Here is a 24,488-nt window from a genome sequence, read left to right on the forward strand (position 1 = left end):
CTTGGCTGTGCAGAAGCTTTTTAGTTTGATCATGTCCCAGTAATGTATTTTTGATACTGCTTCAATTGCCTGGGGAGTCCTCCTCATAAAATATTCACCCAGCCTGATTCCTTCAAGAGTTTTCCCTGCACTTTCTTCAAGTATTTTTATAGTTTCATGTCTTAAGTTTAAATCTTTTATCCAGTGAGTCAATCTTAGTTAATGTTGAAAGGTGTGGGTCCAGTTTCAGTCTTTTACAGATTGCCAGCCAGTTCACCCAGCACCATTTGTTAAATAGGGAATCTTTTCCACACTGAATGTTTTTAATTGGCTTGTCAAAGATCAAATAATGGTAAGTAGCTGGATCCATCTTTTGGTTCTCTGTTCTGTTCCAGACATCTACCTCTCTGTTTTTTTGCCAATACTATGCTGTTTTGATCACTATCGATTTACAGTACAGTCTCAGGTCTGGTAGCGTGATTCTTCCTGCTGTGTTTTTATTGCTGAGTAATGTTCTGGCTATTGGAGGTTTTTTCTGATTCCATATAAATCGAAGTGTTATTTTTTCAAGATCTTTAAAATATGACAATGGAGCTTTAATAGGAATTGCATTAAAATTGTATATTACTTTGGGTAGTATAGACATTTTAACATACCATGAGCATGGTATGTTTTTCCATTTGTTAACATCTTCAGCTATTTTTTTTCTTAAAAGTTTCATTGTTAGGTATACTCCCAAATATTTAATCTTCTTTGGCACTATTGTGAAAGGAATAGAGTACTTGACTGTTTTTTCAGCTTGGTTACTGTTGGTATATATAAAGGCTACAGATTTGTGGGTGTTGATTTTGTAGTTTGAGACGTTGCTGCATTCCTTGATCACTTATAAAAGTTTGTAGTAGAATCCCTAGCATTTTGCAGATATACGATCATATCATCTGCGAAGAGTGAAAGTTTGATCTCTTCTGACCCTATGTGGATACCCTTTTCTTCCCTAATTGCAATGGCTAAAACTTCCATTACAATGTTAAAGAGCAATGGAGACACAATGGGCAACCTTGCCTGGTTCCTGATCTAAGTGGAAATGATTTCAATTTAACTCCATTCAATACGATACTGGCCGTGGGTTTGCTGTGGATGGCCTCTATTAGTTTAAGAAATGTCCCTTCTATACCAATTTTCTAAAATGTTCTGATAATGAAGGGATGCTGGATGTTATCAAAGGCTTTTTATGCATCAATTGAAAGAATCATATGGTCCTTATTTCTTAGTTTGTTTATGTGCTGAATTACACTTATAGATTTATGTATATTGAACCAGCCTTAAGACCCTGGGATAAATCCCATGTGGTCGTGGTGTATAATTTTTTTGATGTGTTGTTAGATTCTGTTTGTTAGGATCTTATTGAGTATTTTAGCATCAATATTTATTAGTGATATTGGTCTATGATTTTCTTTTCTTGTTGGATCTTTCCCTGGTTTGGGGATCAAGGTGATGTTTGCTTCATTGAATGTGTTGGGTAATATTCCTTCTCTTTCTATATTTTGGAAGAGGTTTAGTAATATAGGTACTAGTTCTTCTTTAAAGGTTTGGTAGAATTCTGATGTAAAGCCATCTGGTCCTGGGCTTTTCCTTTTAGGGAGATTTTGTACAGTTGATGGCTATTTCAGAACTTGATATAAGCCTGTTCAACATTTCCACTTCATTCTGGCTAAGTCTTGGTAGGTGGCGTACTTCCAGGTATTGGTCTATTTCTTTCAGATTTTTGTATTTCTAGGGTAGGTTTCTTGTAGTATTCATTAAGGAATTTTTGAATTTCTGAGGGGTCTGTTGTTATTTCATCATTACCATTTCTGATCCATGAAATTAGAGATTTTACTCTTTTTTTCCTGGTTAGGTTTGCTAAAGGTTTATCTATTTTATTGATCTTTTCAAAAAACCAACTTTTGGATTTATTGATCTGTTGTATAATTCTTTTGTTTTCCATTTCATTTAATTCTGCTCTGATTTTGGTTATTTATTTTCTTCTGCTGGGTTTGGGGTTGGAGTGTTCTTCCGTCTCCAGTTGCTTGAGATGTCCCATTAAGTTATTAACTTCCTCTCTTTGTTTTCTTGAGGAAGGCTTGCAGTGCTATAAATTTCCCTCTTAGGATTGCCTTTGCAGTATCCCATTGGTTCTGGTAATTTGTGTCTTGATTGTTGTTTAGTTCCAAAAATTTGGTGCTTTCCTTCTTAATCTCATCTATAACCCATCTATCCTGCAGCATAAGGTTGTTTAGCTTCCATGTTCTTGTATGGGTATGCAGGTTCCTGTTGTTACTGAGTTCAACTTTTATTCCATGATGGTCTGAGAAGATGCAAGGAATAATTTCTATTTTTTTTAATTTGCTGAGGTTATATTTGTGGCCTAGGATATGGTCGATATTGGAGTATGTTCCGTGGGCTGATGAGAAGAATGTGTATTCAGTTTTGTTGGGATAAAATGTTCTGTAGATGTCTGTTACGTCCAGATGTTGAATGGTTGAGTTTAAATCTAAAATTTCTTTGCTTAGCTTCTTTTTGGAGGATCTATTCAGCACTGCTAAAGGGGTGTTAAAATCTCCAACTACTATGGAAGTGGAGGCAATCGAGTTGCTCATGTCTGTTAGAGTTTCTCTTATAAATTGAGGTGCGTTCTGGTTGGGAGCATAATTATTAATACTTGAAATCTCCTCATATTGGGTATTACCTTTAAGAAATATAAATTATCCATCCTTGTCCTTCCGTATTTCGGTTGGTTTAAAGCCTATTGCGTCTGCGAATAGGATTGCAATGCCTGCTTTTTTCTGCTTTCCATTTGCATGGAGTATAGATGACCATCCCTTCACCTCGAGTCTATATTTTTCTTTTAATGGAAGATGCCATTCTTTTATGCATCAGATATCTGGTTTGAGTTTTTATATCCAGTCAGCCAACCTGTGCCTCTTTAGAGGACAGTTTAAACCATTCACATTAATTGAGAATATTGATAAGCCTATTGAGAGTCCAGTGGACATTTTTAATCCTTTTGCGACTGTGGAAGTTGGAATTTGATCAAAATTTTCTGGGTGAGTTTACTTTCGTGGTGGAGGATTACGCTGGTGTCTTTATGGAGGATAGGTGTGAGAATATCCTGGAGAACTGGTTTAGTTATGGCAAATTTCTTCAACATGTGAATGTCATTGAAGTATTTAATTTCTCCTTCATAATTAAAACTCAGTTTAGCTGGTTACAGGGTCCTGGGTTGAAAGTTATTTTGTTTTAGGAGTTTAAAATTCAATGACCATCATCTTCTAGCTTGAAAGTTTCAGCAGAGAGATCTGCAGTTATTTAATATTCTTGCCCTTGTAGGTGATAATTTTCTTTTGTCTGCCTTCATTCAGAATTTTCTTCTTCAAATTATCTTTTGTGAAATTAATTATGATGTGTCTGGGGAATGTCTTATTGAGTTAGTTATACTAGGGTTTTGAAACTGCTATCTGAATTTCAGAGTCTCTTGGCATGTCTGGAAAGTTCTCCTTCATAATCTCATGGAGAAGAGATTCTGTGCCTTGTGAAGCCACTTTGTCATTTTCGGGGATCCCTATAAGACGAATATTGCTTTTTTTCCAATTATCCCAGAGCTCTCTGAGAGACTGATCTATTTTTGCCCTCCATTTCTCATCCTCTTTGAGAGTTTGGGAGCGTTCGAAAACTTTGTCTTCAATGTCAGAAATCCTTTCTTCTCCTTGCTCCATTGTGTTACTGAGGGATTCTACTGTGTTTCTCAGATCTTTGAGGGATGCAACTTCTTGTGTCAATGTGTCAAAATCTTTGGTCATTTGGTATTTGAATTCGTTCAATTCTTGAGATATCTTTTGGGTTACTGCTTGGAATTCTAATTTGATCTTATTTATTATCCAGATTCTGAAATCGATTTCTGACATCTCAGCTATTTGTTTGTGCAGGGGATCTTGTGCTGTGTCTGCCCCATTGATCCTTGGGGGAGTTGATCTACTCTGATTATTCATATTGCCAGAGTTTTTCTGTTGATTTCTCCTCATGATTATTTTTCACCATTGCCTTTGCCCTTCCTCATAGTTCGAGAGGTTTCTCTCCAAGTTTAGACCACAGCGGGATCACTCTATTGTTGCTGATCTTTGTAGGGAGTGACCCTGTGTAGTTACTTTGGGGCTGCCCCCGCAAGGGAGTTCTGTTTGTGGAAGCAGCTCCGGAGTGTTACACACCCAGATCCAACAACAGGGCGGGAGGTGCTGCGCCTGGTTCTGGTATTGCCTGGTGCCCAGTGACTTTGGCACATAGAGCCCAAGACTCCAGCATTCTCTGGCCAGGAGAAGAGCTCTGCGCAGAGGCAGGTAGGGCTCTGGAGGGCATATGGCTACCAGAGTCCCTGGCAAGATGTGTGGGCCAGTGTGGAGGCAGGGAGGGTACAGGAGGGAGGATGAAGGGTTGTGTGGCTACCGCAGTTCCTGGTCAGTGCTTGTGGAGGCCCGGCGGGTGCGGGTCGTGGGTCGGGGGTCACGATGCAGCTCTTATGGAAATCCAGGCAGCATCAAGCCCAGGAGTTTGAAGTTGCTATGAGCTGTGATACCACAGCACTCTACCCAAGGCAACAGCCCGAGGCTCCAGTGTGACAAAACCTGTCTCACTCTGTCCCTGAGGGTTAAGGCTGTAAGGCAGCGCAGTCCCTGCCTTTAGGCTGCTTAGTCGCTAGGTTACTAGTTCCTGCCTGATCCTTGCTCTGCGACCCTGAGAGCAGAGCTTGCGGGGGCAGTTCTCTCACAATGGCTTGCAGCAGCCCATAGCCAAACACTATTAGCTCCGTCAGGCTCAGCACCTCAGTCTGGTGCATTAGACAATACCCAAAGTTCTCTGCACTCCTGCTCAAGCTCTTCCCAATGCAGTTCAACTGAGTGCCAAGTCCAAAAACATTGAAAGAGTTCACAGGTATGGTCTTTCTGGTTCGCAGTTTTACTGCTACTTGTACTTACGGCTGCTGGCAGGATTAGTTCTATCGAACACATGCAACCACTTGCCGGTTATCCGTTGTTTTTGTCCTCCTCTTGGGGTCCAGAAAACTCTTACTGACTCCCTGTATCCTCAAAGAGATGATTATAGGCAGATCCCACCAGCCAGAGATGCCTGGAGTCTTATCTCCCCAGACTCACCGTGCCCTGTTGCAGGGAAGCTGTTACTCGACCACCATCTTGGATTGTTCCTCCTCCTTTGAAGTATTGAATGATGTTCTGTTAGGTTGAATGGTAATTCATGCTGCCAGTCTTTTATGGTTGACCTTGAGCGAGGCACTTGTCTGTACTTTGAAACATTATAGTCTAAGCAACCTGTAATTTGGACAGTACATTCTTTACAATTTCTACTTGAATGCATTCCTTTTTTTTTTTTTTTATTGTTGGAGATTCATTGAAGGTACAAGAAACCAGATTACACTGATTGCATTTGTTAGGTAAAGTCCCTCTTACAATCATCTTTCCCCCAAAAGGTGTGGCACACACCAAGGCCCCACCCTCACTTCCTCCTTTTCTCTCTCTGCTCTTCCTTTCCCCACCACTCACTCCTTCTTTCTCTCTCTGCTCTCTCCTCCCACCTCCCCCATGTCCTTCATTGTCATTAATTGTCCTCATATCAATATTGAGTACATAGTATTGATGCTTCTCCATTCTTGTGATTGTTTACTAAGAATAATGTCTTCCACTTCCATCCAAGTTAATACAAAAGATAGAAAGTCTCCAATTTTTTTAATGGCTGAATAGTATTACATGGTGTACATATACCACAGCTTGTTAATCCATTCCTCAGTTGGGTATTTAGGCTGTTTCCACATTTTGGCAACTGTAAATAGAGCTGCAATAAACAGTCTAGTTCAAGTGTCCATATAATAAAAGGATTTTTTTTCTTTCTGGGTAGATGCCTAGTAATGGGATTGCAGGATCAAATGGGAGGTCTAGCTTGAGTTCTTTGAGGTTTCTCCATACTTCCTTCCTAAAAGATAGTATTTGTTTGCAGTCCCACCAGCAGAGTGAAAGTGTTCTCTTCTCTCAACATCCACACTAGCATCTGCAGTTTTGAGATTTGGTGATGTGGGCCATTCTCGCTGGGGTTGGATGATATCTTGGGGTGTTTTTATTTGCATGTCTCTAATAAATAGGGATGATGAGCATTTTTTCATATGTTTGTTAGCCATTTGTCTGTCGTCTTTAGAGAAGATTTTGTTCATGTCTGTTGCCCATTGATATATGGTATTGTTTGCTTTTTTCCTGCGGATTAATTTGAGTTTTCTGTAGATCCTAGTTATCAAGCTTTTGTCTGATTCAAAATATGCAAATATCCTTTCCCATTGTGTAGGTTGTCGATTTGGTTTGGTCATTGTCTCCTTAGCTGTACAGAAGCTTTTCAGTTTAATGAAGTCCCATTTGTTTATTTTTGTTGTTGTTGCAATTGCCATGGCAGTCTTCTTCATGAAGTTTTTCCCCAGGCCAATAACTTCTAGTGTTTTTCCTATGCTTTCGTTGAGGATTTTTATTGTTTCATGCCTTAAATTTAAGTCCTTTATCCATCTTGAATCAATTTTTGTGAGTGGGGAAAGGTGTGGGTCCAGTTTCAGTCTTTTACATGTAGACATCCAGTTATCCCAACACCATTTATTGAATAGGGAATCTTTCCCCCAAAGTATGTTCTTGTTTGGTTTATTGAAGATTAGGTGGTTGTAAGATGTTATCTTCATTTCCTGGTTTTCTTTTCCATTGCAATTGTCTATTTCTCTTTTTTTGTGCCAATACCATGTTGTCTTGACCACTATGACTTTGTAGTACAGCCTAATATCTGGTATGCTGATGCCCCCAACTTTATTTTTATTACTAAGAACTGCCTTAGCTATACAGGATTTTTTCTGGTTCCATACAAAATGAAGAATCATTTTTTCCAAATCTTGGAAGTATAATGTTGGTATTTTAATAGGAATGGCATTGAATAGGTAGATTGCTTTGGGACATATAGATATTTTAACAACATTGATACTTCCCAGCCATGAGCCATGGTATATTCTTTCATTTGTTAATATCCTCTGATATTTCCTTTCTTAGTATTTCATAATTTTCTGTGTTTTTTTAAATTTTATTTTTATTTATTTTTTATTAAATCATAGGTTTGTACATTAGTGCAATCAAGGGGTACAATGTGCTGGTTTCATATATAATCTGAAATATTTTCATTAAACTGTTTAATATAGCCTTTGTGGCATTGTAGACATTTGTATTCTGCATTAAGTAAGTTTCGCCTATACCTATTCTAAGATGCACCATAGGTATGACCCCACCAATTACCCTCCCTCCTCATAATTATCTTTATAGAGGTCCTTTACCTCTTTTGTTAGTTATATTCCTAGGTATTTCATTTTCTTTGAAACTATGGTGAAGGGAATTGTGTCCTTAGTTAGCTTCTCATCTTCACTGTTATTGGCGTATACAAAGGCTACTGACTTGTCAACATTGATTTTATATCCTGAAACATTACTGTATTTTTTGATGAATTCTAGGAGTCTTGTGGTTGAGTCTTTGGGATTCTTTAAGTATAGGATCATGTCATCAGCAAAGAGGGAGAGTTTGACCTCCTCTACTCCCATTTTGATTCCCTTTACTTCCTTGTTTTGCCTAATTGTATTGGCTAGAACTTCCAGCACTATGTTGAATAGTAAAGGTGACAGAGGACAACCTTGTCTTGTTGCAGTACTAAGAGGAAAAGCTTTTCAGTTTTACTCCATTTAGTAAAATATTGGGTGTGAGTTTGTCATAGATAACTTCGATCAGTTTTAGAAATTTGCCACCTGAGGAGATTGGATTAAAGATGGCGACCGAGTAACAGCTTCCCTGCAACTGGGCAGGGTGAGTCTGGGGAGATAAGACTCTAGACATCTCTGGCTGGTGTTATTTGCCTATAATCATCCCTTTGAGGCTACAGGGAGTAAGCAAGGGATTTCTGGACCCCAAGAGGAGGACAAAAGCATTTGTTAACTGGCAAGTGGTTGTGTGTGTTCGATCGACCTAATCATGCCGGCAACCGTGAGTACAAACAGCAGTGAGACTGCAAACCAGAAAGGCCTTACCTGTGAACTGTTTTGCTGTTTTTGGACTTGGCACTCAGATGAACTGCCTTCAGGAGAGCTGATGTAGTAGTGCAGAGAACTTTGGGCATTGTTTGTGGCCCCAGACAGAGCCACTGAGTTGGGCTTCAGGGAGCCATTGTGTGAGAGAACTGCCCCAGCAAGCTCTGCCCTCAGGGTCCCAGAGCAAGGAGCGGGTGTGACGTAGTAACCTAGCAACTGAGCAGCCTAAAGGCAGGGACTGAGCTGCCTTATATAGCCTTAACCCTTAGGTGCAGAGTGAAATGGTTTTGGCACATTGGAGGCTCGGGCTGTTGCCCTGGTAGAGTGCTGTGGTGTGACAGCAAATAGCAACCTCAAATTCTTGGGCTTGGTGCTGCCTGGACCTCCATAAGATCTGTGCCACGACCCCGCACCAACCAGGCCTCCGCATGCCCTGACCAGGAACTGCAGGAACCGTGCAACCCTGTGTCCTCCCTCCTGTGTCCTCCCAGCCTCCACACTGGCCCGCTCGTCTGGCCAGGGATACTGGTAGCTGCATGCCCTCTGGAGCCCTTCCTGCCTCTACGCAGAGCCCTTCTCCTAGCCAGAGACTGCTGGAGCCTTGGGCTCTCTGTGCCAAAGTCAGTGGGTGCCAGGAACTCCCAGAACCATGCACACCACCTCCCACCTGTTGCTGGATCCAGGTGTGTCACACGCTGGAGCTGCTTCCAAAACCAGAACTCCCTAGTGGTAGCAGCTCCAGAGGAACTACACAGGGTCACTCCTTACAAAGATCAAGCAACAATAGAGTGATCCTGCTGGGATCTAATCTTGGAGAGACACCTCCCCAACTCTGAGTACAGCTAGAGGCAACGGTGAAAAACAATCATGAGGAGAAATCAACAGAAAATCTCTGGCAATGTGAATAATCAGAGTTATTATTCTGATAACTCCCCCAAGGATCAATGGGGCAGACACAGCACAAGATCCCATGCACAAACAAATAGCTGAGATGTCAGAAATCGAATTCAGAATCTGGATAGCAAATAAGATTGAATTAGAACTCCAAGCAGTAACCCAAAAGATATCTCAAGAATTCAACAAATTCAAAGACCAAATGACCAAAGATTTTGACACGTTGAGACAAGAAGTTGCATCCCTCGAGGATCTGAGAAACACAGTAGAATCCCTCAGTAACACAATGGAGCAAGCAGAAGAAAGGATTTCTGACATTGAAGACAAAGTTCTCGAACGCTCCCAAACTCTCAAAGAGGATGAGAAATGGAGGGCAAAAACAGATCAGTCTCTCAGAGAGCTCTGGGATAATTGGAAGAAAACCAATATTCATCTTAAAGGGATCCCCGAAAGTGACGAAGTGGCTTCACAAGGCACAGAATCTCTTCTCCATGAGATTATGAAGGAGAATTTTCCAGACATGCCAAGAGATTCTGAAATTCAGATAGCAGACAGTTTCAGAACTCCAGCACGACTCAACCTGAATAAGACATCCCCCAGACACATCATAATCAATTTCACTAAAGTTAATATGAAGGAGAAAATTCTGAAAGCAGCCAGAAGAAAGAAAACCATTACCTACAAGGGCAAGAATATTAGAATAACTGCAGATATCTCTGCTGAAACCTTTCAAGCTAGAAGAGGATGGTCATCGAATTTTAATCTCCTAAAACAAAATAACTTTCAACCCAGGATCCGATACCCAGTTAAAGTGAGTTTCATTTTTGATGGAGACATTAAATACTTTAATAACATTCACATGTTGAAGAAATTTGTGATAGCTAAACCAGCTCTCCACGATATTCTCAGACCTATCGTCCATAAAGACCAGCGTAATCCACCACAAAATAAACTCACCCAGAAAATTTTGATCAAATTCCAACTTCCACAGTCACAAAAGGATTAAAAATGTCCACTGGACTCTCGAAAGCCTTATCAATATTCTCAATTAATGTGAATGGTTTAAACTGTCCTCTAAAGAGGCACAGGTTGGCTGACTGGATATAAAAACTCAAACCATATATCTGCTGCATACAAGAATGGCATCTTCCATTAAAAGAAAAATAAAGACTCGAGGTGAAGGGATGGTCATCTATACTCCATGCAAATGAAAAGCAGAAAAAAGCAGGCATTGCCATCCAATTCACAGAAGCAATAGGCTTTAAACCAACCAAAATATGGAAGGACAAGGATGGATAATTTATATTTCTTAAAGGTAATACCCAATATGAGGAGATTTCAAGTATTAATAATTATGTTCCCAACCAGAACGCACCTCAATTTATAAGAGAAACTCTAACAGACATGAGCAACTCGATTGCCTCCACTTCCATAGTAGTTGGAGATTTTAACACCCCTTTAGCAGTGCTGAATAGATTCTCCAAAAAGAAGCTAAGCAAAGAAATTTTAGATTTAAACTCAACCATTCAACATCTGGACGTAACAGACATCTACAGAACATTTCATCCCAACGAAACTGAATACACATTCTTCTCATCAGCCCACAGAACATACTCCAAAATCGACAGGATCCTAGGCCACAAATCTAACATCAGCAAATTAAAAAAAAATAGAAATTATTCCTTGCATCTTCTCAGACCATCATGGAATAAAAGTTGAACTCAGTAACAACAGGAACCTGCATACCCATACAAGAACATGGAAGCTAAACAACCTTATGCTGCAGGATAGATGGGTTATAGATGAGATTAAGAAGGAAAGCACCAAATTTTTGGAACTAAACAACAATCAAGAGATGAAGTACCAGAACGTATGGGATACTGCAAAGACAGTCCTAAGAGGGAAATTTATAGCACTGCAAGCCTTCTTGAAGAAAACAGAAAGAGAGGAAGTTAATAACTTAATGGGACATCTCAAGCAACTGGAGACGGAAGAACATTACAACCCCAAACCTAGCAGAAGAAAGGAAATAACCAAAATCATAGTAGAATTAAATGAAATTGAAAACAAAATAATTATACAACAGATCAACAAATCCAGAAGTTGGTTTGTTGAAAAGGTCAATAAAATAGACACACCTTTGGGAAACCTAACCAGGAAAAAAAGAGTAAAATCTCTTAATTTCATCAATCAGAAAACGATAATGATGAAATAACAACAGACCCCTCAGAAATTCAAAAAACCTGTAATGAATAGTATAAGAAACTCTACTCTCAGAAATATGAAAATCTGGAAGAAATCGACCAATACCTGGAAGTATGCCACCTACCAAGACTTAGCCGGAACGAAGTGGAAATGACGAACAGGCCTATATCAAGTTCTGAAATACCATGAACTATACAAAATCTCCCTAAAAAGAAAAGCCCAGGACCAGATGGCTTTACGTCAGAATTCTACCAAACCTTTAAAGAAGAACTAGTACTTATACTACTAAACCTCTTCGAAAATATAGAAAAAGAAGGAATATTACTCAACACGTTCTACAAAGCAAACATCACCTTGATCACCAAACCAGGGAAAGACCCAACAAGAAAAGAAAATCATAGACCAATATCACTAATGAGTATAGATGCTAAAATACCCAATAAGATCCTAACAAACAGAATCCAACAACACATCAAAAAGTGACCAAGAGGGATTTATCCCAGGGTCTCAAGGCTGGTTCAATATACGTAAATCTATAAATGTAATTCAACACATACAAACTAAAGAATAAGGACCATATGACTTTTTCAATTGATGCAGAAAAAGCTTTTGATAATATCCAGCATCCCCTCATGATCAGAACATTTAAGAAAATTGGTATAGAAGGGACATTTCTTAAACTAATAGAGGCCATCTACAGCAAACCCACAGCCAATATCATATTGAATGGAGTTAAATTGAAATCATTTCCACTTAGATCAGGAACTAGGCAAGGTTGCTCATTGTCTCCATTGCTCTTTAACATTGTAATGGAAGTTTTAGCCATTGCAATTAGGGAAGAAAAGGCGATCAAGGGTATCCACATAGGGTCAGAAGAAATCAAACTTTCACTATTCGCAGATGATATGATCATATATCTGGAAAACACTAGGGATTCTACTACAAAACTTTTAGAATTGATCAAGGAATACTACAATGTCTCAGGCTAGAAAATCAACACCCATAATTCTGTAGCCTTTATATATACCAACAATAACGAAGCCGAAAATACAGTCAAGGATTCTACTCCTTTCACAGTAGTGCCAAAGAAGATGAAATATTTGGGAGTATACCTAATAAAGGATGTGAAAGATCTATACAAATAGATCTATGAAACCTTAAGAAAAGTAATAGCTGAAGATGTTAACAGATGGAAAAACATCATGCTCATGGCTGGGAAGAATCAACATTGTTAAAATGTCCATACTACCCAAAGCAATATACAATTTTAATGCAATTCCTATTAAAGCTCCATTGTCATATTTTAAAGATCTTGAAAAAATAATACTTCGTTTTATATGGAATCAGAAAAAACCTTGAATAGCCAAAACATTACTCAGCAGTAAAAACACAACAGGAGGAATCACGCTACCAGACCTCAGAGTGTACTATAGATAGATAGTGATCAAATCAGGTACTGGCACAAAAGCAAAGAAGTAGATGTCTGGAACAGAATAAAGAATCAAGATATGAATCCAGCTACTTACTGTTATTTGATCTTTGACAAGGCAATTAAAAACATTCAGTGGGGAAAGATTCCCTATTTAACAAATGGTGCTGGGTAAAGTGGCTGGCAACCTGTAGAAGATTGAAACTGGACCCACACCTTACACCATTAACTAAGATAGACTCTCACTGGATAAAAGATTTAAACTTAAGACATGAAACTATAAAAATACTTGAAGAAAGTGCAGGGAAAACTCTTGAAGGAATCGGCCTGGGTGATATTTTATGAGGAGGACTCCCCAGGCAATTGAAGCAGCTTCAAAAATACACTCCTGGGGACCTGATCAAACTAAAAAGCTTCTGCACAGCCAAGAACATAGTAAGTAAAGCAAGCAGACATTCCTCAGAATGGGAGAAAATATTTGCAGGTTATACCTGCGATAAAGGTCTTAATAACCAGAATCCACAGAGAACTCAAACATATTAGGAAGAAAAGAACAAGTGATCCCATCTCAGGGTGGGAAAAGGACTTGAAGAGAAACTTCTCTAAAGAAGACAGACGCACAATCTATAAACACATGAAAAAAAGCTCATCATCCTTAATCATCAGAGAAATGCAAATCAGAATTACTTTGAGATACCACCTAACCCCAGTAAGAGTAGCCCACATAACAGAATCACAAAACCAGTGATGTTGGCATGGATGTGGAGAAAAGGGCACACTTCTACACAGCTGGTGGGAATGCACACTAATACATTTCTTCTGGAAGGATGTTTGGAGAATACTTAGAGACCTGAAAATAGACCTGCCATTTGATCCTATAATTCCTTTACTAGGTTTATACCCCAAAGACCAAAAGTCACGATATAATAAAAACATCTGTACCAGAATGTTTGTTGCAGCCCAATTCATAATTGCTAAGTTATGGAAGAAGCCCAAGTGCCCATCGACCCACGAATGGACTAGCAAATTGTGGTACATGTATACCATGGAATATTACGCAGCCTTAAAGAAAGATGGAGACTTTAACTCTTTCATGTTTACATGGATGTATCTGGAACATATTCTTCTTAGCAAAGTATCTCAGGAATGGAAGAAAAAGTATCCTATGTACTGAGCTCTGCTATGAAGCTAAATTATACCTTTCACATGAACGCTATAACCCAACTATAGCACAAGACTATAGGGAGAGGGCCAAGGTAGGGGAAGGGAGGCAGGAGGTTTTGGTGGTGGGAGTGTAATGGATTGGGCCACTTCTACGGTTCATCTTAGAATGGGTACAGGCGAAACTTACTAAATGCAGAATACAAATGCCTACATGCAATAACTAAGAAAATGCCATTATGGCTATGTTGAACAGTTTGATGAGAATATTTCAGATTGTATATGAAACCCGCACATTGTACCTCTTGATTGCACTAATGTTCATAGTATGATTTAACAATAAAAAAAATTAATAAAAAAAAAAGAAATGTGCCACCTATGCCTATACTCTTCAGTGTTCTAATTAGAAAAGGATGCTGGATTTTATCAAATGCTTTTTCTGCATGTATTGAGAGGATCATATGATCTTTATTTTTGCCTCTTTTAATATGGTGGATAACGTTTAGGGACTTGTGTATGTTAAACCAGCCTTGCATCCCTGGGATGAAACCTACTTGATCATGATGTACACTTTTTTGATGATAAGGTATAATCTATTGGCTAGGATTTTGTTGAGAATTTATACATCTATATTCATGAGTGAGATTGGTCTGAAATTCTCCTTTTTGGTTGGGTCTTTTCCTGGTTTTGGTATCAGGGTGATGTTTGCTTCATAGAATGTGTTTGGGGAAGATTCCTTCTTCCTCAATTTTTTGGAATAATTTCTGCAGTACAGGAATAAGCTCTTCCTTGAAGGTTTGATAGAACTCTGGAGTGATGCTATCTGGACCAGGGCATTTTTTGGTTGGAAGATTTTTTTATTGTTTCTTTGATATCAGTGCTTGAAATTGGTCTTTTCAGGAGCTCTGTTTCTTCCTGGCTAAATCTAGGGAGAGGGTGTGATTTCAAATATTGATTCATTTCCTTCACATTGTCAAATTTCTGTGCATAGAGTTTCTGGTAGTATTCAGAGCTGATCTCTTGTATCTCTGTGGGATCAGTTGTTATTTCCCCTTTATCATTTCTGATTGAGGTTACTGGAGATTTTACTTTTCTTTTTCTCATTAGTCTGGCCAATGGTTTATCTATTTTATTTAGTTTTTCAAAAAAACAACTCCTTGTTTATTAATTTTCTGAATGATTTTTTTTGTTTTCAATTTCATTGATCTCTGATTTGATTTTGGATATTTCTTTTCTTCTACTGAGTTTAGGCTTAGATTGTTCTTCTTTTTCCAAGTCCATAAGATGGCTTGTGAGTTTTTTGATGTGCACTATTTCTGTTTTTCAAATGTAGGCATCTAAAGCGATGAATTTTCCTCTCAAAACTGCTTTTGCAGTATCCCTCAGGTTTTGGTGGCTTGTGTCTTCATTGTTGTTATGCTCAAGGAAGTTTTATTTCCTGTTTTATTTCTTCCTGCACCCATCTGTTATTCAACAGAAGACTGTTTAATTTCCATGTCTTTGTGTGGGGTCGAACGTTTTTGTTAGAGTTGAGTTCCACCTTTAGTGCCTTATGGTCTGAGAAGATACAAGGTAAAATTTCAACTCTTTTTATTCTGTTGATAATTGTTTTGTGTCCCAGGATATGATCAATTTTGGAGAATGTTCCATGGGGTGATGAGAAGAATGTATATTCTTTATCTTTGGGATGTAATGTACTATATGTGTCTATCAAGCACAGTTGTTCTATGGTCTCATTTAAATCTCTTATATCTTTGTTTAATTTCTGTTTAGAGGATATGTCCAGCTGTGTAAGAGGAGTATTAAAGACCCCTGTTGTTATGGTATTATTGGATATCATATTGCTCAGACTGAGTAAGGTCTGTTTTAAGAATCTGGGAGTGTTTAAATTGGGTGCATAAATATTTAGAATTGAAAAGTCTTCTTGTTGTATTTTTCCCTTGACCAATATAAAGTGACCATCTTTATCTTTTTTGACTTTAGTTGCTTCAAATCCACGTGTATCTGAAAATAAGATGGCAACTCCTCTTTTCTTCTGAATTCCATTTGCCTGAAAAATTGTGTTCCAACCCTCGACTTGGAGTTTTAATTTGTCTTTTGAAGCCAGGTGTATTTCTTGTAGACAGCAAATGGATGGCTTGTGTTTTTTAATCCAGTCAGCGAATCTATGTCTCTTCAGTGGGGAATTCAAGCCATTAACATTTATTGAGATAATTGAAAAGTGTGGTAGTATTCTATTAATCTTATTTTGTAAGAGTCCATTGCTTAGTTTTATCTTTTGCATTAGTGTGGAGGTTAGGTTCTGTCCTTTAATTTTTGAGTTCTTAACTTTGCTGCTGATCTATTGTGGTGGTTAGTGTGTAGAACAGGTTGAAGTATTTCCTGTAGAGCTGGTCTTGTTGTGGCGAATTTCCTCGATGTTTGTATATCCGTAAATGATTTGATTTCTCTGTCAGTTTTAAAGCTTAGCTTAGCAGGGTACAGAATTCTGGGCTGGAAATTGTTCTGTTTAAATAGATTAAAGGTAGATGACCATTGTCTTCTTGCTTGGAAAGTTTCATTAGAGAAGTCTGCAGTCACTCTGATGGATTTGCCCCTGTAGGTCAACTGGCGCTTACTCCTGGCAGCTTGCAGAATGTTTTCTGTTTTTTTTTTTTTTTTGACTTTTGACAGGCTAATCACAATGTGTCTTGAAGAAGCTCGGTTAGAGTTGAGGCGACCTGGGGTCCGATATCCCTCTGAAAGCAGTGTGTCAGAATCTTTGGTGATATTTGGGAAATTTTCTTTTATAATATTCTCTAGTATGGCTTCCATTCCTCTGGGGCAGTCTTCTTCCCCTTCTGGGATTTTTATAACTCGTACGTTGGAACACTTCATAAAGTCTCATAATTCTGACAGTGAACGTTCTGCTTTTTCTCTCTTCTTTTCTGCCTCTTTTACTATCTCAATAATCTCAAGAACTTTTTCTTCTACCTCTGAAATTCTTTCTTCTGCATGGTCTAACCTGTTGCTGATACTTTCCATTGCATATTTCAGTTCCCTAATTGACTGCTTCATTTCCTTCAGCTCTGCTATATCCTTTCTATATTCTTCATATCGTTCATCTCTTATTTGATTCTGTTTTTGGATTTCTTTTTGGTTATTTTCCAGTTTATTAGCAGTTTCCTTCATTGTTTCCATCATTTCTTTCACTGTTTTCATCATGTGTATTCTAAATTCCCTTTCTGTCATTCCTAACATTTCTTTATAGGTGGAATCCTGTGCAGTAGCTGCCTCATGGTCCCTTGGAGGGGTTGTTCTGGACTGGTTCTTCATGTTGCCTAGATTTTTCTTCTCATTCTTCCTCATGAGTGATTTCTTTTATCTGTTTCCTTGCCCTAATTTTCTTTTCACTTCCTCTTGCTCTTTAAGTTCCTGTGCCTGTGGACTTTTGGGGCCGCTGATGTAGGTCAAAGTAAAGGTGGTGTCCGAGTATTTGAAATCTGCAAACAGGCAGTCCTTCTCAGTTCTGGACTTCTGGATCCCGAGATCTATATCCTTCTGAATTCGCTCTTGCCTTGAACACATCCCCGTTAAATAAATCCCTCCGACCTCCACTCGCTCCACTGGCGGAGTGGCAATATCCATTGTCATATTTTAAAGATCTGGAAAAAATAATACATCATTTTATATGGAATCAGAAAAAACCTCGAATACCCAAGATATTACTCACAAATAAAAACAAAGCAGGAGGAATTATACTACCAGACCTCAAACTATACTATAAATCAATAGTGATCAAAACAGCATGGTACTGTCACAAAAACAGATAGGTAGATATATGGAACAGAATAGAGAACCAAGAAATGAACCCAGCTACTTACTGTTATTTTATATTTGACAAGCTAATTAGAAACATTCAATGGGGAAAAAATTCCCCATTTAACAAGTGCTGGGTGAACTGGCTGGCAACCTGTAGAAGATTGAAACTAGACCCACACCTGTCACCATTAACTAAGATAGACTCTCACTGGATTAAAGATTTAAACTTAAGACATGAAACTATAAAAATACTAGAAGAAAGTGCAGGGAAAATTCTTGAAGGAATAGGCCTGGGCGAATATTTTTTGAGAAGGACCCCCCGGTCAATTGAAGCTTCATCAAAAATACACTACTGGGACCTGATGAAACTAAAAAGTTTCTGCACAGCCAAGAACACAGTAAGTAGAGTAAGCAGACAGCCCTCAGAATGGGAGAAGATATTTGCAGGATATGTCTCTGACAAAGGTTTAATAACCAGAATCCACAGAGAACTCAAATGTATTAGCAAGAAAAGAACAAGGGATCCCATCGCAGGCTGGGCAAGGGACTTGAAGAGAAACTTCTCTGAAGAAGACAGGTGCACAGCCTACAGATACATGAAAAAATGGTCATTATCCTTAATCATCAGAGACATGCAAATCAAAAGTACTTTGAGATATCGTCTAACTCCAGTAAGATTAGCCCACATCACAAAATCCCAAAAGCAGAGATGCTGGCGAGGATGTGGAGAAAAGGGAACACTTCTGCACTGCTGGTGGGAATGTAAACTAATACAGTTCTTTTCGAAAGATGTTTGGAGAATACTTAGAGATCTAAAAATAGATCTACCATTCAATCCTATCATTCCTGTACTAGGTATATATCCAGAAGACCAAAAATCACACTATAACAAAGATATTTGTAGCAGAATGTTTATTGCAGCCCAATTCAAAATTGCTAAATCATGGAAAAAGCCCAATTGCCCATCGACTCATGAATGGATCAGCAAATTGTATTTGTACATCATGGAATATTATGCAGCCATAAAGATGGAGACTATACCTCCTTCATGTTTACATGGATGGAACTGGAAAATATTCTTCTTAGCAAGGTATCCAAAGAATGGAAGAAAAAGTACCCAATGTACTCAGTCCTAATATGAAACTAATTCATAGCTTTCATACGAAAGCTATAACCCAATTTCAGTACAAGAATATGGGGAAGTGGTTAAGGGAGGGGAAAGGAGGGGGAGATAGGGTGGAGGGAGGGTGATTGGTGGGTCCATACCTAGGGTGCATCTTGGAAGGGTGCAGGTGAAGTTTACTAAGTGTATAGAAAAGAGTTTGAACACAATAATTAAGAAAATGCCATGAAGGCTATGTTGACCAGTTTGGTGAAAATATTTCAGAGTGTATATGGAACCAGCACATTGTACCTCATGATTGCGTTATTGTACATAGCTATGATTTAATAATAAAAAAAAGTGTTATCTTTAACTTGTCCTCAACCTTGTCTTCCAATTGACATTGCCTTCTGAGTCATTTCAGTGATGAACTCTATGACAAGGTCTTCAAGAGTATCTACTGACTCAGTGTAAAGATTCTGGTCATTTCCAAAAGATACATTATACATCTCAATTCTTGAGGAAAAAAGTCTTTCTTTTACCCTGTCCACCATCTTTGCCTCTTCCAGTTTCTTCATTTTATTTCTTAAATGCAGGATCTTCCTCCTCATCTACCATCCCACCAGCCCGCCAGCCTATAGCTTCCTGCAGGCTCCATCACAGTGGCTTTCACCACTTCCCTGTATTAATAATTTTAAAGTCAGAAGATAATGAAGTCATTTGAAGTTAGCCATCTAGCCAGGCCAACTGGTTCTCCATCTGTAGGAAAAAGGTGAGTTAAAGCAAAGATTTACACAAAACCGTCAGCTATTCTGAATCCTGCCTTTCCAGCTGGCTGGTGTATGTGTATCAATACATGTAATTTACAAATGGTATAATAAATTCCTTCATTTGACACCGAGTGCATGCCAACATTGATAAATTAATAGATACAGGAATAGATATATAAATAGGAATCAGCTGAGGGAGATTAATGGAGTACAAAAGAGATGGTGCATAACTGGATGGCTTATATATGTGGATTAGTTCTTGGATGGATGGATGGATCCAAAATGCATTTTGGATGGAATTAAGACAAAAGCATAAATGGAATATGTGGAGGATGATATATTTATATGAATGTATGATTCTATACATAAGAATTTAGGAGGAATAAGGATTTAAAAAATTTCTATTAAGAGTATAGTATAAATGTCTTAACACAATAAGTGAGTGAAGGCTATGTTAACCAGTTTGATGTAAGCATTCCAAATTGTTTATAAAATCAGCACATTGTGCCCCATAAATGCATTAATGTACACAGTTTTGATTTAATAAAAACGTTAAAAATATTTGGACTGCTAAATTGAGAATGAAGGTGAACAGAAGATGGACATAGAATGGATGAATTGATGACATATGTGCTGAAAGAATATATGCATAGGCCAATTCAGGAAAGGATAATTACTAAATGTCAGTGACTTAACACTGTAAGCATATTATTCTCGTAGTATATGTCCAGCAGATTGTTAAGGGTTTTGTGCTTATGGCAGTAACTTAAGGGCCTAATGGGCCTGATGTGAGTAGTTCTTGATATACTGTCACATCATAGGGGTTTGGTTTTTTGTTTGTTTTGTTTTGTTTTAAAGAGACAGGTTCTTACTTTATTACCCAGGCTGAATTGCAGTAGTATAATCATAGCCCCATGCAACCTTGAGCTCTAGGGATCATGTGATCCTCCTGCCTCATCCTCCCAAGTAGTTGGGATTATAAGTGTGTAACACCATGCTCAGCTAAGTTTTTTTATTTTTTTAGAAGTAGGGCTTCACTATGTTTCCCAGGCTAGGGTTGAACTCCTAAATTTAAGTTATCTTCTTGCCTCAGCCTCTTATGCAATCCCATGTTGCTTAGATTACAATGTGAAACACTGTACTTGTCTCCACAGTGTGAGATTTTATTGAAAATTATGACTATGATATAGCTTACTGTAAAGCATGCAAGAGCTCTTAAATGTCCAAAGAAACAGACAGCTTTAGGTGTTACATTTCTTTTGTATGTAATGCGAGGAAATGATAAATCACTTATTGAGTGCTACTAACTTCTGTCATAGGACACCTCTCTGGTCTAAAATACTGGATTGACTCTCTATCCCCTTCACAGTGGGAACAACAAAAAAACATTACTGAGCTAAAATTCCAGAATTTCTTGGAACTATGATATCATCATAAGGTGATTTGCAGTTAATCTATACCTCAGGTGATTTCCAGTTAATCTATACCTCAGGTCTTAGTGTATAACTTCTCTTCGTCCCTGTATACGTGTACAGGCAGTCCCTGAGTTACAAATATATGATTTATATACTAGACTAGCACTTATATATGGAGGCTATTACAGGTGATAGGTAAATATGTACCTGTTCCAACTTACGTACAGATTCAGCTTAAGAACAAGTCTACAGAATACTTAAAGTGTAGGTATTTACACCATGTATAGTCATTGACCAGGGATAAACTTAGACTTCAGAGTCTAAGGGTTTAGTATGTGATATTGATCACCATTACACAGAAAGTTTGAAATCTTCCTGGGAAGATATCGTGAGGGCCCTATATATTGTGGTAGAGAATGTTTTATTAAGTTGTTCTCTTATCTGTTGTTCCCCCTGTCATTTGTGCTTTATGGTTTTCTTTTGAGCTCAGGTACATTTTCCCATTTTCTTTGTTCTGCTTAATTACATTTAAGGTGGGCATAAAGAGATACATACGTGCACTACAGAATTGTCTGTTCATAGAGAGATGAGGCCCAAACATCAGTCTTAAAACAATCATAGGTGTTTAGTTTCCTTGGCAGTACAACTCATTTATTTAAGGCTTTAGTGGCCTTTTGAGATTTTCATCTTTTACCTGTGGTTATCATCCAAGTGGGTTGAGGTGTAGGTGTCATAAGAAGAGAGTTCCCTTGGAGTAATGAACTGTCATATAGAGCAAATCTTTTCATGAGTGAGAATTGATTGGGTCTTAACCAATTGGGATTTTGAAGTTGCCGTGACTTCAGATGGAAAGCCACATGGGAGAATTCAAGAATTGGTGAATGGGTACATTCAAGACAGCAGGGTTAGATTGATGATTTTAAGCTTGGTTGTTTGAGCAGATAGACAAAAAGGTAGATTGATGGGAGTGTGGATGCACGAATGCTATGTGAAATTTTCTATATGTTGTAAAGTTATGTGGATTTAATAATTAGTGGATGGATTAATGCAAGATTGGATGTTTGGAATGAAGGATGGAAAGTTGGATGCAATATCCTATTTTATAGATTTATGATACAGTAGTTGATGTATGTGTGCAATTTTGGATATAAAGAATAATACAAGAATGAATAGAAATTAGCCCAAGAGTATGAGGTCACAGTATCCAGTATATGACTGGATGCAAGTATCAGTAGTAAGTGTTTTGAAAAATCAGTTGGTTTTACATACGGGTTTATGAATTAATGGAATCATTATTTATTGACAGTGTTGATGGATACATGCCAATATATTAGAATTGGAATGGATTCAAAAGGGAATATTGTATGCATGGGTCCTTAGATTGATGGATACAGGTGTGGCTGGCTAGAATACTGGAAAATTGTAGGGATTACCTGAATGTGATATAGAAGCACACATGAGTTGATTGAAAAAGGGATGGTACAAGAATTTGATTAGTGATAGAATAATAGAGTCAGCTATGGAAAGTTGAAGGAAATGAAGGAAAGTTGAATAATGATAATGTATTCTAGTCATGGGCAAATTTATTAGTATTTATACAAATAGAAAAATTTAGTGTTTGAATTCTCAAATTGTGATAGTAAATAAGCAAAACATAAAAATTAAGAATAGTAAGTTCAGGGAGTAGCTTGCCCTTCCTTCCTTTCTTCCTTCCTTTCCCTTTCCTCTTCCTCTACTTCTTGCCTTTTCCTTTCCTTTCTTTCCTTCCTTCTTTTTGACAGGATATCATCTCTGTCATTTAAGTGGCAGTGTAGTAGCTTCATTGTAGCTCCTCGGGACTTCAAACTCAAGGGCTATAGTGATCCTTCTGCCTCAGCCTATAGGCATGCACTTCTGTACCCAGCTAATTTTTCTGTTTTCTCTCTTCTCTTCTCTTCTCTTCTCTTCTCTTCTCTTCTCTTCTCTTCTCTTCTCTTCTCTTCTCTTCTCTTCTCTTCTCTTCTCTTCTCTTCTCTTTTCTTTCAGATGAGATCTTGCTCGTGCTCAGATTGGTCTTGAACTTCTGTCTTCAAGCAATCCTCCCATCTCAGCCTCACAAAGTTCTAGGATTGCAGGCACTGCCCAGACACAAAGTAGTTCTCCCATCAAAATGATTTTTTAGTATTTTAAAGATTTGGGGAATTTGGGGGAGGGTTATGAATGAACCAACTTACCTTTTGCGAATTTTGTTATCATGGTATGTATGTTATAATTTTCCATATTTTTCAGTTATAACTGAGGTGGTCCAGTTTAAGAAATGAGACCTTCTTCAATGTATGATATTTTCATATTAATCAAAAATCACTGCAGTTGTTTATCCTTTATGTTGACCTCGAGCTTCAAAAGTTCTGGTAAGAATCAATAATTTTGCTGTACTGTTTACTATTTTTTTTTGTTTGTTTATTTTAGGCATGGGGTCTCTCTGTGTTGCCCAGGCTGGTCTTGAACTCCTGGCCATAAGGTATCCTCTCTAGTCAGCCTCCTGTGCTGTTTAAATCTAGTCTGTAATATTTTAAAATACAAAACCATATATGAATTCCATTAATACTTAAAGATCAACATATTAGGGAGTTGTTATACAGTAAGATAAAAGAGCTCTTAAATATTGATGCAGTATTGATATGTAGGTTGTGTACATTGTAATTTACTAATCTCATCTACTCTTAATATAGAATGTAATGCTAATCTAGACAGAGATTATAATTTATTTTTGTACAGACACTCAGTAGATTTTATGTTGTCTGATACAGAGTAGGTTTTTGGAATAAATGAATTAGTGGTGGATGGATAGAGGGAGAAAAGAAAGGAAGCTATGCTTATTGGGGAATCCAAAGAGTAAAACGAGTATAAAAAGATGCCAGAGAGCTACGTCACTTGGAAGTGAAATTTGCTGTATATAATATGGGTTGTAATGAAAGTAGCAGGTTGAATTTTAGTTCCCTGTGCAGGATTTAGGGCATTGTAACACTACCAGCGGAGGGGTGAGAAGATGGGAGCTAAGAAGTATTCTGATATTGGCATAGTAAAAGTAGATTCTTAATATTTTCTTTTATTTGATGAGTGAATGAAAAGTCTTGAATTTTTTTCAAATATCCTTGTTTTTGTTTTGTTTTTATTTTCCTTTACAAGCATATTACACAAGCAAGGACCAAAGAGACTTTCTTGTGGGTAAGAGCATTTAGGTCTACATTTTGATTTTTTTAAATCAAAAAATTATTTTAGCTAGGTTGTTGATAGATTAGATTCTTGTCTGAATTATCTTATATTGAAGTTATATTTCAGATAAGCCCACTTTATGGCCTATACGATCTTTTTGAGCTTATACTCAATCAAAGATTTTATAGTTATTAGTAAACGAAATTTAATAAAATCAGGAGTTTCTTACCTTTGGTACCATCAGAAGTTGCATAGGAAGCGTTAGGGAAAGCAGAGAGAATACATATGTGGATGTTGTGATAGTATGCTTTATTCTTAGAAAGATTTCCATGAAAAGCTATATAATATACAGAGGATATTATTATTATTTCATTATACTGTGTCTTTTTTTTTTCTTAAT

At 37.8% G+C, this 24,488-nt stretch overlaps 1 long non-coding RNA gene across 3 annotated transcripts in view; it reads left to right on the forward strand.

Annotated features, from left to right (window-relative positions):
* LOC128579821 (uncharacterized) overlaps window positions 1-24,488 on the forward strand; it is a 57,596-nt gene that overhangs the window by 30,307 nt on the left and 2,801 nt on the right. For 2 of the 3 annotated variants that reach the window (XR_008378270.1, XR_008378271.1), the window contains exons 6-8: window positions 19,305-19,480; window positions 23,342-23,393; window positions 24,062-24,100. This is a non-coding gene — a long non-coding RNA (uncharacterized LOC128579821). The remainder of the gene's footprint in view (window positions 1-19,304; window positions 19,481-23,341; window positions 23,394-24,061; window positions 24,101-24,488) is intronic. The other variant, XR_008378272.1, reaches the window with a different exon arrangement.

The sequence above is a fragment of the Nycticebus coucang genome, chromosome 2 (assembly GCF_027406575.1).
Source record: "Nycticebus coucang isolate mNycCou1 chromosome 2, mNycCou1.pri, whole genome shotgun sequence".
Taxonomy (NCBI): domain Eukaryota; kingdom Metazoa; phylum Chordata; class Mammalia; order Primates; family Lorisidae; genus Nycticebus; species Nycticebus coucang.